Genomic DNA, 15,870 nt, shown 5'->3' on the forward strand with positions numbered 1-15,870 from the left:
GCATGCCTGTATGGCACTTCCCGTGGTGCCTAGCCTAGCCAGCACACTGGGATAGAAGACTGGTTCTCGGCTGACTGCGCGGAAGAAACCCTCAGAGGTTCAACGGGCTGAATGGCGACACCAGCAGGCTCTGTGGAGCGCTATGGGCTGGATGTGTTATGCTATAATGTGTCCAGGCCATCCACTGCACCTGGATCCATCTCCATCCGTCTTGACTCTGTCTTGCACTGGATACAGGTGGACTCGGGCGAGAGAGTGAGGTCGGCGCTGCGCAACCCACCCTCACTTAAATCCAATGCACCGCGCAAGTCATGACTTCACACACGCACAACCCCCGCAATCTCCCCCACCCTCACCCAAGTCCTGCGGCGTCGGGCACGTGGCCAAGTGGCAGGTGTGGACTTCACTGGAAGCCATAGTCACAAACTTGCACGCAGGCGGCTCGGGCCATAGGGTCGCTGTCCAATGACTGAGGCAGCACTGGACTTCGGCAGCCCCCCGAGCGACTAGGCAGCCCTCTTTAGGAATGCACTGCCTACCTCCTGGCATGAGGAACGGGCTAGAAAAGGTGCCCCAAAAATTGCCTGCCTCACCTCTTCCTGGCCAGCTAGCCGCAGCTGGCAGGAGTCCCATTACCAGCGGTAAGAAACAGGGAAAAAAGAAAAAGGTGACACCGATCACCCTTGGTGCATGGAATGTGCGCACACTTCTTGATAGGGCTGGTGACCTATCAAGACCTGAGAGGAGAACTGCCCTGATCGCCAGAGAGCTGGACCGGTACGGCATCCAGATCGCTGCTCTCAGCGAGACACGTCTAGCTGGAGAGGGACAGTTGACAGAGACTGGTGCTGGCTATACGTTCTTCTGGATAGGCCGCACTGAAGCAGAGCGGCGTGAGGCAGGAGTTTGCTTTGCCATTAAATCCAACTTGGTCAGTAAGCTGGCTGCACTTCCCAAAGGTGTCAGTGACCGCCTGATGACGCTGCGCCTGCCTCTTCCAGGAAAACACTCTGCCACACTCATCAGTGCCTATGCCCCCACGATGACGAACACAGACGATGTGAAGGAGAGGTTCTATGAAGACCTGAACGCTACCATCGCGGCAGTGCCCAGGGCAGACAAGCTCATCATCCTCGGTGACTTCAATGCCAGGGTCGGCACTGATCACAATTCATGGGAAGGAGTCCTCGGCAAACATGGCTTGGGTAGCTGTAACAGCAATGGCATCCTTCTGCTGGAGACCTGTGCGGCACATGAGCTCTTGATCACCAACTCAGTTTTCAGCCTCCCAAAGCGCAACAGGACCTTATGGATACATCCCCGCTCAAGACACTGGCACCTACTGGACTATGTCATCATGAGGCAAAGGGACAGACAGGATGTCAGGGTTACAAAGGTGGTGTGCGGTGCAGAGTGCTGGACTGACCATAGGCTCCTTGTGTCTAAGCTGAACATCAAGATCCATCCTCCCAGAAGGCCTCAAGGTTCCAAATTTCCGAAGCGCTTGAACGTTTCCAGGCTCACCAATGCCTCTGTCACGCAATCCCTGACTGAAGAGCTCACCAGCAAACTGCAGGACCTGAAACCCTCAGGGAATCTCGAGGAGGACTGGGCTGCGTTCAGAGACACCATCTACACTGCTGCTCTCAATGCAGTAGGACCTACAGCTTACTGAACACCAACAGGAGATTATATTCCGGCGCCGGCATGCCAAATTGTCCAGGCTTATGTAGGCAGCTTCTTCATTACAGGCAGGTGTGCCAATTGCCAGTAATTGATTGCAGCTGGCGGAAGCTGCAGGGCGGAGACGCGCACAGCGCGTCCCTGGATGTGCGCCGTGGCCGTGGGCGTGTCCCGAGGTGCTTGCAGTGCGCAAGGATGAGGGCGCATTCCAATGCGCCCAGGCCGTGACAGTATCCCCCTCCTTATGGACAGCTCCCAGATGTCCTATAGCTGGAACCAACAGAAACACGGAAACAAAAGTCAAGGGAGGGCGGATGAGCGAATTGGAGGTGGGTCGCCGGCCCAAGTGTCCCCGAATCCACCGGGGACGAGTCTGGTGGCGGCGGCGAGAAGAACGCCGCTGAGGCGGACGACCAAGGAACGGCCACCCTCTTGGCAGTCGGGAAGGCGGACGCAAGTGGTGCCATGATGCGTCTCGCCGGAGACGAGGAGGTGACATCGGAGGCAAAGAGGATGACGTCATCGGCAGCGTGGAAGCGACAGACATCGGCGGCGAGGAAGCGGCAGATGTCATCGGTGACATGGAAGCGGCAGACGTCATCGGCGGGGCAGTCGAGGAAGACGTCATCTGCAATGCAGGCATGGATGCAGCAGGCGTTGTCGGCGCCGGAGACGAGGACGGCTGAGGATCAGGCCGAGGTACTGAGGTCGACGCTGCAGGCCGAGGGGCAGAGGTCGAGGCCAGCCTGGAAGCTGGCGGAGACGCAGGAGTCAGCCTGGAATCTGGTGCTAGCTCGGAGGCTAGTTCGGGGACAGGTGCTAGCTCGGAGGCTAGTTCGGGGACAGGTGCTAGCTCGGACGCTAGCTCGGGGTCAGGTGCTAGCTCGGACGCTAGCTCGGGGTCAGGTGCTAGCTCGGACGCTAGCTCGGGGTCAGGTGCTAGCTCGGAAGCTAGCTCGGGGTCAGGTGCTAGCTCGGACACTAGCTTGGGGTCAGATGCTAGCTCGGACGCTAGCTCGGGGTCAGGTGCCAGTTCGGACGCTAGCTCGGGGACAGGTGCTAGCTCGGACGCTAGCTCAGGGACGAGTGCTAACTCGGATGCTAGCCAGGGGACTGGTGGCTGCGGCTGGGAAAAGCAGAAAACAGGTGGTATTTCTCTGGCAGGGGGTAGAATGTCTGGGTGCAGCTGTGCTACCACATCAGCACAGCCACCAGTGCTAAAATGGAAGAGTGATGGTATTGGTCTGGTAGGGGGTAGCCTGGCTGGATGCAGCACCACATCAGCACAGCCACCAGTACTAACCCCCCCCCCTCTGAACGCGGATGCCAGACGCTTCCAGCTGACTGAGGAACAGTCACTAAGGGTGGGAGGTGGGTGGCCAGGCGGCGGGTAAATTCCTCCATCCCCATATTGGAGTTAAACAGTCCCTTGAAGGAGTGTTGAGGAGGGCTAGAAAAATTGTCCTGGGTGGAGGTAAAAGAAAAAGACATCCTGAGAGGGGCAGCAAGAAAAAAAAAAAATGGAGAGAAAGAAAAGAAAAAAAAGTCACTGGGGGAGGGGCTGAAGTCACTGGGGGAGGGGCTAAGGAACTGTGCCGTCAGGTCCCTAATCAATTGGCCGGAATATACTGTTATGTATCACTAAGGGGAGGTGACGGCTCAGACACCAGGGGACAGTACATACAAAGATTTATTATATATAAATTATATATATAATAATAAGACAATAATAATATTAACCAAAAGGAAATGGAGTGTGACAAAATCCAAGAGTGTGTATGGTGTAAGACTATGTGTAGTATTTATCTGGAACGTTTTACCGTAAATGTTGGAGGTGCGTGTTGGGAGGAGCGGTGCTGTCAAACAAGGGGCAAGGCAGGCAGGGATGTCCAAGGGCGGAAGCGTGGTCGAGAGGCAGGAGCGAGTCGTCGTAGTCCGGGGGCGAGCGAGGAGTCGAGAACCAGGAAGCGCGGGGGAAGCAGGGAAGATCCGGGAGCACAAGACGCACAGCTTGACTCGGGGATGCACACAGGGAACTGTGGGGATGAGGGAGGACACGACAATCAACGCAGGGAAAGCACAGAGAGGTCAGATAGAGCATCAAACGAGAGTTGCGTCAAGCATCAGATCATAGCTTACTGATCACCAACAGGAGATTATATTCCGGCGCCGGCATGCCAAATTGTCCAGGCTTATGTAGGCAGCTTCTTCATTACAGGCAGGTGTGCCAATTGCCAGTAATTGATTGCAGCTGGCGGAAGCTGCAGGGCGGAGACGCGCACAGCGCGTCCCTGGATGTGCGCCGTGGCCGTGGGCGTGTCCCGAGGTGCTTGCAGTGCGCAAGGATGAGGGCGCATTCCAATGCGCCCAGGCCGTGACAGAACGCCTCCCAAAAATGCTCCTGTACGGTGAACTGCACCATGGAAAGCGCTCACGCGGCGGACAGCGGAAACGCTTTAAGGACACCCTAAAGGCCAGTCTCAAGGGCTGTGGTCTGGACCCAGAGACATGGGAAGCCGATGCCCAACACCGTTCAAACTGTCGTTCTGCAGTCTGGCATGGTGTAGCAGACTTCGAGGAAAAACGCATCCATGAAGCCCAACAGAAGCGACAGCTCCGCAAGACCAGAGACAGTTCCTCCCTCGCTGCCAGCCACCCCCCAGCCATAACCTGCCCTCACTGCAGCCGGTCATTCCGCGCAAGGATTGGCCTCATCAGCCATCTTCGCACACACAAATCAACGTGAAGTCACCTGGTCATCTTCGAAAACAAAGGACGAACATGTCAATAAAATTATTACAAAACGGGTTACAAAGGCTCCTAATTTGGCTGCAAGCGTATGCGGTAACATATTGCGTCATTTCTGGTTGTATATTTTTCTTAAATTTATTATTAATCCATACTTGCCAACCATCGCGATTTTACCGGGAGACTCCTGAATTTCAGTGCCCCTCCCGAAAATCTCCCGGGGCAATCATTCTCCCGAATTACTCCCGATTTTCACCCAGACAACAATATTAAGGGCGTGCCGTGATGGCACTGCCTTTAGCGTCCTCTTTTTCACAATACAAACAGCGTGCCGGCCTAATCACATGTTGTATGCAGCTTCTGCAGACACACGTAAGTGACTGCAAGACATACTTGATCAACAACCATACAGGTCACACTGAGGGTGTCCGTATAAACAACTAACACTGTTACAAATATACGCCACACTGTGAACCCACACCAAACAAGAATGACAAACACATTTCGGGAGAACATCCGCATCATAACACAACATAAACACAACAGAACAAATACCCAGAATCCCTTGCAGCCCCAACTCTTCCGGGCTACAATATAAACCCCATATAACCAAACTACGCCCCCCCCACCCCCCAATCTCCCGAATTCGGTGGTCTCAAGGTTGGCAAGTATTTATTAATCTTCTTGTTAATTTACTGTTAATCCCATTCTACCGCTTGTTCCTTTTTCGGGGTCACGGTGGGTGCTGGAGCCTATCTCAGCTGCATTCGGGCGGAAGGCGGGGTACACCCTGGACAAGTCTAATATCCATCCATCCATCCATCCATTTTCTACCGCTTGTCCCTTTTGGAGTCGCGGCGGGTGCTGGAGCCTATCTCAGCTGCATTCGGGCGGAAGGCGGTGTACACCTTGGACAAGTCTAATATAATAATTTCAAATACTTTTATTTTTCAACAATACGCCCACCCCACTTTACAGGGCCAACACAGATAGACAGAAAACATTTACACTCACATTCACTAGGGCCAATTTAGTGTTGCCAATCAACCTATCCCCAGGTGCATGTCTTTGGAGGTGGGAGGAAGCCGGAGTACCCATGCAGTCACGGTGAGAACATGCAAACTCCACACAGGAAGATCCCGAGCCCAGGATCGAACCCAGGACCTTCGTATTATGAGGCACCGTGCTGCCCTTTACTGTTAATATCTGGTTAATTTTTGTTATAACATACTTCTATCTACGTTTCTGTTCAAATGTAATACACAAGTATTCTTCTGTTGTTTGATACTTTACATTAGTTTTAGGGGATACTACAACATTTGGGTATTGATCCAATAACAAGTAGTTACAGGGGCAGTATAGATGATACTAATGCTCATTGAATGATTAGATTATAAATCACAATTATAATCGGACAAAAACACAGGATGGTGATGTAACAATATCAATTAGATATTAAAATTATTTTCTACCATTAGCTCTGATTTGACCAAAGATTTGTAATATTAAATACAAATATTGGTCTCATCATTGTAGTATCAACCATATACAACTATTATACTTGGTATCATTACTGTCGTTATTTGTGTTGTTCCACCCACCTTGTGTGTACATTCAAGAGCTCCACCTTAACAGTTAGCATCGCTTATTGTATACTCCTTCGGTGTGTAGTGACACATGTTTAGCTATCCCTCGTCCTCCAGTGATAATGTTACTTGTAAAAACCATAGGATTGCTAACCGTTAACTGCTCGCTCGCTAGTGAAGACCCATTTGTTCGCTTGTCGCTGTCAAATTTGGGGCTCACAGTTAGACTGTGTCATCAACATTATCACGATATAACGATAGTATTAAAAGCTCTATTATAGGCCAAATTTATATCACACAACCGTAACTGAGAGCAGGGTGCTGTATGTACAAAATAACATCGATTATAGAAAATTACCATCCAATATTTGTTATTTTACACAAATCGTTTAATACAATTTTAATGATGGACTGCCAGGAATGTTCATGTTTACACTTTTATGTAAATATTTGCAGCTGAATAACCCTAACAGTATTGGATAAAAAAATACTTTTTGCACTGAATGTCATGTCTACATCTTGCACTTTAAGTCTGTTGATTTGTTTTTCACTGTTTGTAAAAAAAAAAGAAGAAAAAAAGTAAAATCATCTCTTTCTCAGTATATGTTCCTTTTCTTTCAACTGAATTTACTATAACAGGGTTAAAAAATGAGTTAAAATCAAGTTCTGGACTCAATGTCAATCTCAATAAGCAATAATCATTTGACTATTCGACTAATCGAAAAAAATAATCATTGACTAGTCAGCTATTAAAATAAGCATTTATTGCAGCCTTATAATACGCACACCCTACTTTTTGCAGGATTTAGTTTTCAACAAAAATGTTCCCCAAAATTTGCCCTGATTTTTGTATACCATGGCATTTGTGTATCATTATATTGGTGACAGTTTTGTGGGTTAATTGAGTATGGCTGCACAGTAACCCACCATGGGACCAATGAAAGTTGCCAGTACTTTGATAAGGAACACGATTGAATTTGAGTAAAAAACAAAGTACTAAAAGTGGCAGTTGGTGTGGCTCTCTTTTCAGAGAGTCATCATTAAAGGTAGAAGTGATGTTAATGTCATTTATTTGTGTTAATAATTTTGTTTGCCTGGAACGGATTAATTGCATTTACATTATTTATTCTGCATCTTTGATATTTTAGCTAAACAATGCACCCAAAATATGTAATACAGAATTGGGTACAGAATTCTGTACTTTTTTTAGGTGCCGACTAAATTCCGTCGGTACTACCGGGTAATGATTTAGGTAAAATCAAACAGTGCCATATTTCGATCCCTTTGTAGCTTGTGACATCAGGTCTGGTTGCAGATTAAACTTCAGCACAAACACTTGGCGAGGAAACAAGTATTCAAGCGGCACTCAGCCAAGCTGCAGATAATGTAATTTTCAATGCCAACAAAGCAAGTATGCTTGATAATAATGCTCGAACGTACAGTAAGGCTCTTAACTTTTCCAAAATGCATTAGCTTGATGCTAATTTACATTGGATTTGCTATATACATATTTTACATAATTTTACATGGCAATTTCAACACCTTGTTTACCTAATTTGGTAATGAAAACAACAGTTAAGATGCTGTCTGATTTTAAAGATGCATGTTACAATTAAGCAGCAAGTTTGTAATAAGTGCAATAATTACTACACTACACACTTTGTAGGGCACAACAAAAGAAAAGACTGGGACATTTTAACTTAAAGGTGCCATATGTAATAATGTGGCCAGAAATGGTACTGCAATCACAGCCAAAATTCTGTAGTCTTCTCCCACTCTCCATGACTGAGGTTGCCAGATACGCAGCCAAATCCGAATCCTACTCCAAGGAACTTCCAATGGCAATTGACGAGTCCTACGCTGCAGGTTTCTCTTGTTTATGCTTCTTGCAAGATGGTTTACTAAGTAATACTAAGCCACATTTTACTGATGTCGATTAGCCGAATGTATTTGTAAAGTTACACAGCAATATTTTTGTCGGGAGTCGGGACAGATTGTTGGCATTACTCTGCTAAAATGTCTAGTTTGAACGCACAGACCACCATCGAAATAATTATATATAATAATGTATTATATATTGCATAGGCCTACTTTGATGGCGAGCCAAGGCCAACAGTAAAATCACAGCCACATTTCGTTCAGCATAACGCCATGTTGCATCCAACCTGACGCACTGCATTCTCTTCCATGTACGCACTTCACCATCTTTCAGTGCAGAGTGCAATTCTATGAGCCAACCCACGTTATACAAAAACCATGTTACGCATAAATCATATAGCCTATTACCATGTCAATGCACAAAGTAGAACATCATTATATGTAATGCATGATATTGTGCCTGATGCACATACAGTACCAGAAACCGCAATTAGCCGTACTAATGTTGGAACGCATTTTCTCAGCAAAACAGCATACGGAGAACAAAATAGGCACTGACACTACCCATTTCCACATTGGTTTTATTTGTCGAAAATATATTTTGCCCTGTCAGTTGGATGACACATCGACATACAGGCTAACAGGCATATATTTCCCCCGTTAGCCCATATGTCGATGTGTCATTGACCGGGCTAGCATGCTAACTAAGAATTACACTAGAAGCTGAGCATCACACAAAGCATTCGTTGCTCGAACATACTAGATTTGTTAGACAAGATCATAGACTGTATTGGACAATATAGTTTACATACGAAATGTCCATTTCCATGTATTACAAGTATAAAGAAAACGTAAATGCCTTACTTACCTATCAAGGAGGAAATTAGCAAGTTTGGCGTCAGATGAAAAAAACCTTCTCTGCCTTAATCGTCTCCATCTTTCAAAGGCATCCCGATACAAATCCTCGTTTTGTTCCTGGCTTTGTCATGAATAAGTTGAGAATCGTAACAACGCCTTTTAGATTGACTAAGGTCTGATATGTTTAGTAACTTTACCAGTGGCAGTTTCTCGATGTAGAGGGTGGTGCGTAACTGGAAACCTGGATGTGACACACTCACGGACATTCTAAGTGGTCAAACGGTGGAGAGCGGGGAAATGAAAACAATAACTAGATTTCGGGCCTGTAAATCTAATTTTGAAATGAGCATATCCCGGCTGAATTACCGTAATCAGTTATAAAGGTATTCGAAAATAACATAATTTATTAATGCCTTTTGACATATCAGGGCTATTTAATGATGACTTGACATGGAATTATTACATATGGCACCTTTAATGGCAAAGACTACTTCCTAACTAGGCAAAATACTGTACTGTACACTACTGCCATCTCACGTCTTGGAATTGCAATTACATGCAAAGTCTACTATATAGCACTTGCAAATGACACTCAAAATTGTAAGGAATCAAGATATAACAACTGGACAGCACATTTATCATAATCAGCTTATTTTTAGATGTTACATGAAAAATAGATCTTATAATGAAACAATTAACATTTTATAGCACACGCAAAAGTACCGAAAATCTGTACTGTTTATTTGATTCACGGGTACTGGGAATTGGTACCATATTGGCTCAAAGGTGAAAGGTACCTTTTCCTAGGTACTAATCACTATTATATCATGTATCATAGCAAACCACAAACATAATTGCATTTTTAAGCTAATACTATACTATTGTATGAGAGTGTTACTAAAAAAAACTGAGCTCAGCATATTTTACGTGAAACAGACTCTTGTTGTAGATTGTGCAGGTATGCCTAATATTGTGTCGTGTGTGTGTGTGTGTGTTTGTGTGTGTTTGTGTGTGTGTGTGTGTGTGTGTGTGTGTGTGTGTGTGTGTGTGTGTGTGTGTGTGCCTTTCCATGCCAATTAAGCAGCCTGCTCTTGTTTCCTTAGGGCAAAAGTACAGTCACATGGTAGAGGAATGCATTTGTATCAGAGCAAGAGAGATTGTTTTGTGCCTTAAATATTTAGAATTTTGCTCCAATGAGGCAAAAATGGGCATATTTGGGGGTAAAAAAAAAAGCCACATGCATCCCAAACACGCCTCACAGGAGAGTCACGTTTCCTGAGGTGCTGCTGCCCTGTGGTAGTGATGGTCGCTCACTGCTCGCCAAGGTAAAACCACATATTTCACAAAGCATTAGCTCCGAGGACAGTGGCTTATATTTTCTATTTGACCGCTACTTGCATGCTGGCTTTAAGAGGAAACTTGGTCTGTCATTACTTCTGTGTGCTCTCAGCATAATTATCAGAGGTTACACTCGTTGCACCACCGCCAGGGATAGAGTGCTTGTCACAAGAGTATGATTATTTTCAAGCAGGGCTTTTTTTGGCAGCCAGACTCAACATTTGAATAATCTCTTCCACGAGGCAAAATGAATCCTGTTTGTGGCCCAAATCGACGCCGTCTGTTCTGGCTGCAAAGGAAATGCTTTTTGGCTGCCGCCTGTGCTCACTCTACCTTGCTGTCATGTTGTGAGAGCATAGAAAGTGATGCATGTTATCTAGGTGAACAATACAGTGTGATACAAATTCATGTTTTGATCAAATGAATATCTACAGTAGGCTGCAACTACTGCATACAGTACGCCTAATAGGATACACTATGGGATGGCGTAAAGAAAGTATGACCAAATATTTATTGAATTTAATAGCGATAGAGTAGCGAAAGGACGAAAAAAGTGCTCAGGGAGTTAAGAGTGTGTAAAATATTTGTGTACTTTTTTTTGCTAAAATCTCTCAATAAACCTCAGTGTTAAATAAAAATAGCAAACATGTCATGTTTTTTATCCATCCATCCATTTTCTACCGCTTGTCCCTGTCGGGGTCACGGGTGGACTGGAGCCTATCCCAGCTGCATTAACCCTATGAATTTAATTGCACAATATAGATTATATACAATATAAAAATGATATAAATGTAGCTAACAATGGAGCTTTTAATACTATCAGTATATTGTGATAATGCATGTTGATGACACATTCTAGCTATGTCCTGCAAATTTAACAGCGACAAGCAAACAAACTCATCCTCAAATGCAATGTAGAGTCTTTGCTGGCGGCTAACGTCCCTCAACAGTGCAAAGCCACTTTTTACAGTATTCAGTATCCCTCGCCTCCATGACGGCAGTAAACTATGTTTCTTACAAATATTATCCCTGGAGGACAAGGACTAGCTAAACATGCTACACTACACACCAAAGGAGGGTACGCTAAGCGAAAGCCTGAATGAATGTAGTAAACAGTGATGGGCGGATCAATACAAATTTTGACAGTTATTATACCAAGTATAGTATTAGTATATGGTCAATACTACAATGATTAGATCAATATTTTTTACTAGCAAATAATCTTTTGTTGTTTTTGTTACTGATTACAAGCGCAGGAAATACTGTTAGTCTCTGGAGACAGGATAGCTTGAAGGGCAAAAACCATAGGATTTAAATCAGAGCATATTTTAGGAAATAATTTTTAAAAAAGTAATTGATATTGTTACACCTCCATCCTGTGTTTTTGTTAGAATATAATTATGCTAAAAAATGGTATCACTTAACTATCTTGAAGATTTTAAGTATCAGTGTCAGCATTGGTATGCCCAATACTGCCCGTGTAACTACTTGGTATGGGATCGGTACCTAAGTTTGTAGTATCGCCCAAAACTGTTGTGAAGTATCCAAACAACAGAAGAATAAGTGTTTATTACATTTCAACAGAAGTGTAGATAGAACCATGTTAGAACAGAAAATAACCAGATATGACAAGTCATACCAAGTCATACCAAAGACTATAAAAATGGGACCCATTACCTTCCTGCTTGGCACTCAGCATCAAGGGTTGGAATTGGGGGTTAAATCGCCAAAAATGATTCCCGGGCGCAGCCACCGCTGCTGCTCAGTGCTCCCCTCACCTCCCAGGGAGTGATCAAAGGTGATAGGTCAAATGCAGAGAATAATTTCGCCACACCTAGTGTGTGTGTGACAATCATTGGTACTTTAACTTTAACTTTTAAATTAACAAGGATATTAATAATAGTTTTGAGAAAATAATACAACCTGAAATGATCCAATAAGTTACTGCATACGTCAGATGCCAAATTAGGAGCCCTTGTAACTCGTTTTGAAATTATTCTATCATCATTTATGTACAAAATAATATATTGTGATATATATTGTTATATATCACTATACTGTATATATATATATATTTTTATATATATATATATATATATATATATATATATATATATATATATATATATATATATATATATATATATATATATATATATATATATATATATATATATATATATATATATATATATATATATATATATATATATAATCACCATATACATTTTAGACCAAGTTGCCCATCCCTACATTTTTTCATTTTGAAATATTTGCTTAAAACTAGTTATCATCGATACAGTAAATGTTAAAAGGCTAGGGTACTATGGTAAAGACCGTAAGTACAGTATGTTAAACATTTTAATTAAAATGATAGTCAATGGGGACTGTTTTGTGCCTATGATGCTACACTTACACTGCTATGTTTGGAATTGGACACTACAACCAATATAACAATGCATCAGAATTACAAACTCCTAAACCAGTGAAGTTGGCACTTTGTGTAAATCGTAAATAAAAACATAATACAATGATTTGCAAATCTTTTTCGACCTATGTTCAATTGAATGGACTGCAAAGACAAGATACTTAACGTTCAAACTGGAAAACTTTATTTTTGTCAAATATTAGCTCATTTGGAATTTGATGCCTGCAACATGTTTCAAAAAAGCTGGCACAAATGGCAAAAAAGACTGAGAAAGTTGAGGAATGCTCATCAAACCCCTATTTGGAACATCCCACAGGTGAACAGGCTAATTGGGAACAGGTGGGTGCCATGATTGGGTACCAAACCAGCTTCCATGAAATGCTCAGTCATTCACAAACAAGGATGGGGCGAAGGTCACCACTTTGTGAACAAATGCATGAGCAAATTGTCGAACAGTTTAAGAACCACATTTCTCAACGAGCTATTGCAAGGAATTTAGGGATTTCACCATCCACGGTCTGTAATATCATCAAAATGTTCAGAGAATCTGGAGAAATCACTGCACATAAGCGATGATATTACGGACCTTGGATCCCTCAGGCGGTACTGTATCAAAAAAGCGACATCAGTGTGTAAAGGATATCACCACATGGGCTCAGGAACACTTCAGAAAACCACTGTCAGTAACTACAGTTTGTCGCTACATCTGTTCGTGCAAGTTAATACTTTACTATGCAAAGAAAAAGCCATTTATCAACAACACCCAGAAACGCTGCCGGATTCACTGGGCCCGAGCTCATCTAAGATGGACTGATGCAAAGTGGAAAAGTGTTCTGTGGTCTGACGAGTCCACATTTCAAATTGATTTTGGAAACTGTGGACGTCGTGTCCTCCGGACCAAGAGAAAAAGAACCATCCGGATTGTTATAGGCGCAAAGTTATAAAAACAGCATCTTTGATGGTATGGGGGTATATTAGTGCCCAAGGCATGGGTAACTTACACATCTGTGAAGGCACCATTAATGCTGAAAGGTACATACAGGGTTTGGAGCAACATATGTTGCCATCCAAGCAACGTTATCAAAGACCCCCCTGCTTATTTCAGCAAGACAATGTCAAGCCACGTGTTACAACAGCGTGGCTTCATAGTAAAAGAGTGTGGGTACTAGACTGGCCTGCCTGTAGTCCGGACCTGTCTCCCATTGAAAATGTGTGGCGCAATATGAAGCCTAAAATACCACAAAGGAGACCCCGGACTGTTGAACAACTTAAGCTGTACATCAAGCAACAATGGGAAAGAATTCCACCTGACAAGCTTCAAAAATTGGTCTCCTCAGTTCCCAAACATTGACTGAGTGTTGTTGAAAGAAAAGGCCATGAAACACATGGCCTTTCCACATTCATTTTTGACTTATGCATTGATCTGGTCACTGACCGTATAGCGGTAACGGTAAAAAAGCTTGTACAGTCAAAATAAATTGCATGATTAATCTAAGTGTGTAGATATTTAATGGGACAATTTTTTGTGATTAATCACATGGGTTAACTAGTTAATTTTGACGTTAGGGGACGGTGTGGCGCAGTTGGGAGAGTGGCAGCAACCTGAGGGTTCCTGGTTCGATCCCCATCTTCTACCAAGCTAGTCACGCCCATTGTGTCTTTGAGCAAGACACTTCACCCTTGCTCCTGATGAGTCGTAGTTAGGGCCTTGCATGGCAGCTCCCGCCATCAGTGTGTGAATGTGTGTATGAATGGGTGAATGTGGAAATAGTGTCAAAGCGCTTTGAGTACCTTGAAGGTAGAAAAGTATAACCCATTTACCATTTGACAGCCCTAGTTTTTATACATTCAACTCCCTAAATATATTTCGTCCTTTAGCTATTTTACTGGGCTTAAAAAAAAAATTCCCAGTGTATTATTGAAAATAAAAAGTATTTGAAATGATGATATTAGAATTAAACATGAAAAAACCCTTCAGATTAACACAACCAAAGTTATGGCCAGAAATACAGCAAACAAGTTACCTCAAAAGACAAAAAAGCCCCTGCTATACCCTGAGAGTTAAAGAGAGAATGACATCTGAGGTTCTCCATTCCATACCACTCTGCACTTGTTTCTGCAAAATACTCCTCTCAAAGTCTTTCCGCTACTTACGTTTCTTCTCCTTTCCAGCGTGAAATGTGTAAAGCTGGATTAGAGGAATTAGATTTGATTTAGCTACATGTTTCACAGTATCTAAATATGGGCGTCACAATGAAGCACCTTGTACACTTGCTAGTCTGCATCAAGGCAAGCAGTGCATCACTTGTTTTGGACCGGGGTTATCGTGCACAGATGGTCTCCCTACTGCTCACACACACAGACACGCACACACACACACACATATACACGCACACACACACACACACACACACACACACACACACACACACACACACACACACAGACAGGGCAGTAACAATACCCTTGTTTTTTCCGTCCTTGGCTTGTGAGTTAATCCTGTCCTGCTTGGTAAAGGTCACATGACCTATGACACAGCTTACATATCACAAATCAGAAAAATGAACAACATTACTGAACACGGTTTATATAACAAACATAATGAATCCATTTTAAATGTTAATGTCCAAGAATGCTAAGGTTTTTGTCACATGTCAGCGTTAAGTGTCTCGTTAATGCGGCAATAATGAATTTATGCCATGCAGCTATTGAGTAAAGTCCAAAGCCAAGGAAAGATATGTACCGTATATATATATACACATATATATATATATATATATATATATATATATATATATATATATATATATATATATATATATATATATATATATATATATATATATATATATATATATATATATATATATATATATATATATATATATATATATATATATATATATGTATTTATAGTGAGTTTTGAGTCTTGAGTTACCAATAATTTCTACAACTCTTTTTTTTTTTTTTTGATAGAGTGATTGGAGCACATACTTGTTTGTCACAAAAAACATTCATGAAGTTTGGTTCTTTTATGAATTTATTATGGGTCTACTGAAAATGTGACCAAATCTGCTGTGTCAAAAGTATACATACAGCAATGTTAATATTTGGTTACTTGTCCCTTGGCAAGTTTCACTGCAATAAGGCGCTTTTGGTAGCCATCTTAATTTTCCTGAGGGAACTCTCCTGAAGGAATCAATAAAGTACTATCTATCTATCCACAAGCTTCTGGCCAGCTTCGGGTTGACTCTTTGACCACTCCTCTTGACAAAATTGGTGCAGTTCAGCTAAATGTGTTGGTTTTCTGACATGGACTTGTTTTTTCGGCATTGTCCACGTGTTCTCAAT

General features: G+C 43.0%; 1 protein-coding gene across 2 annotated transcripts in view; it reads left to right on the forward strand.

Annotated features, from left to right (window-relative positions):
• LOC133660023 (beta-chimaerin-like) overlaps positions 1-15,870 on the forward strand; it is a 74,958-nt gene that overhangs the window by 10,549 nt on the left and 48,539 nt on the right. The window lies entirely within an intron of this gene.

The sequence above is a fragment of the Entelurus aequoreus genome, linkage group LG11, assembly GCF_033978785.1.
Source record: "Entelurus aequoreus isolate RoL-2023_Sb linkage group LG11, RoL_Eaeq_v1.1, whole genome shotgun sequence".
Lineage (NCBI taxonomy): Eukaryota > Metazoa > Chordata > Actinopteri > Syngnathiformes > Syngnathidae > Entelurus > Entelurus aequoreus.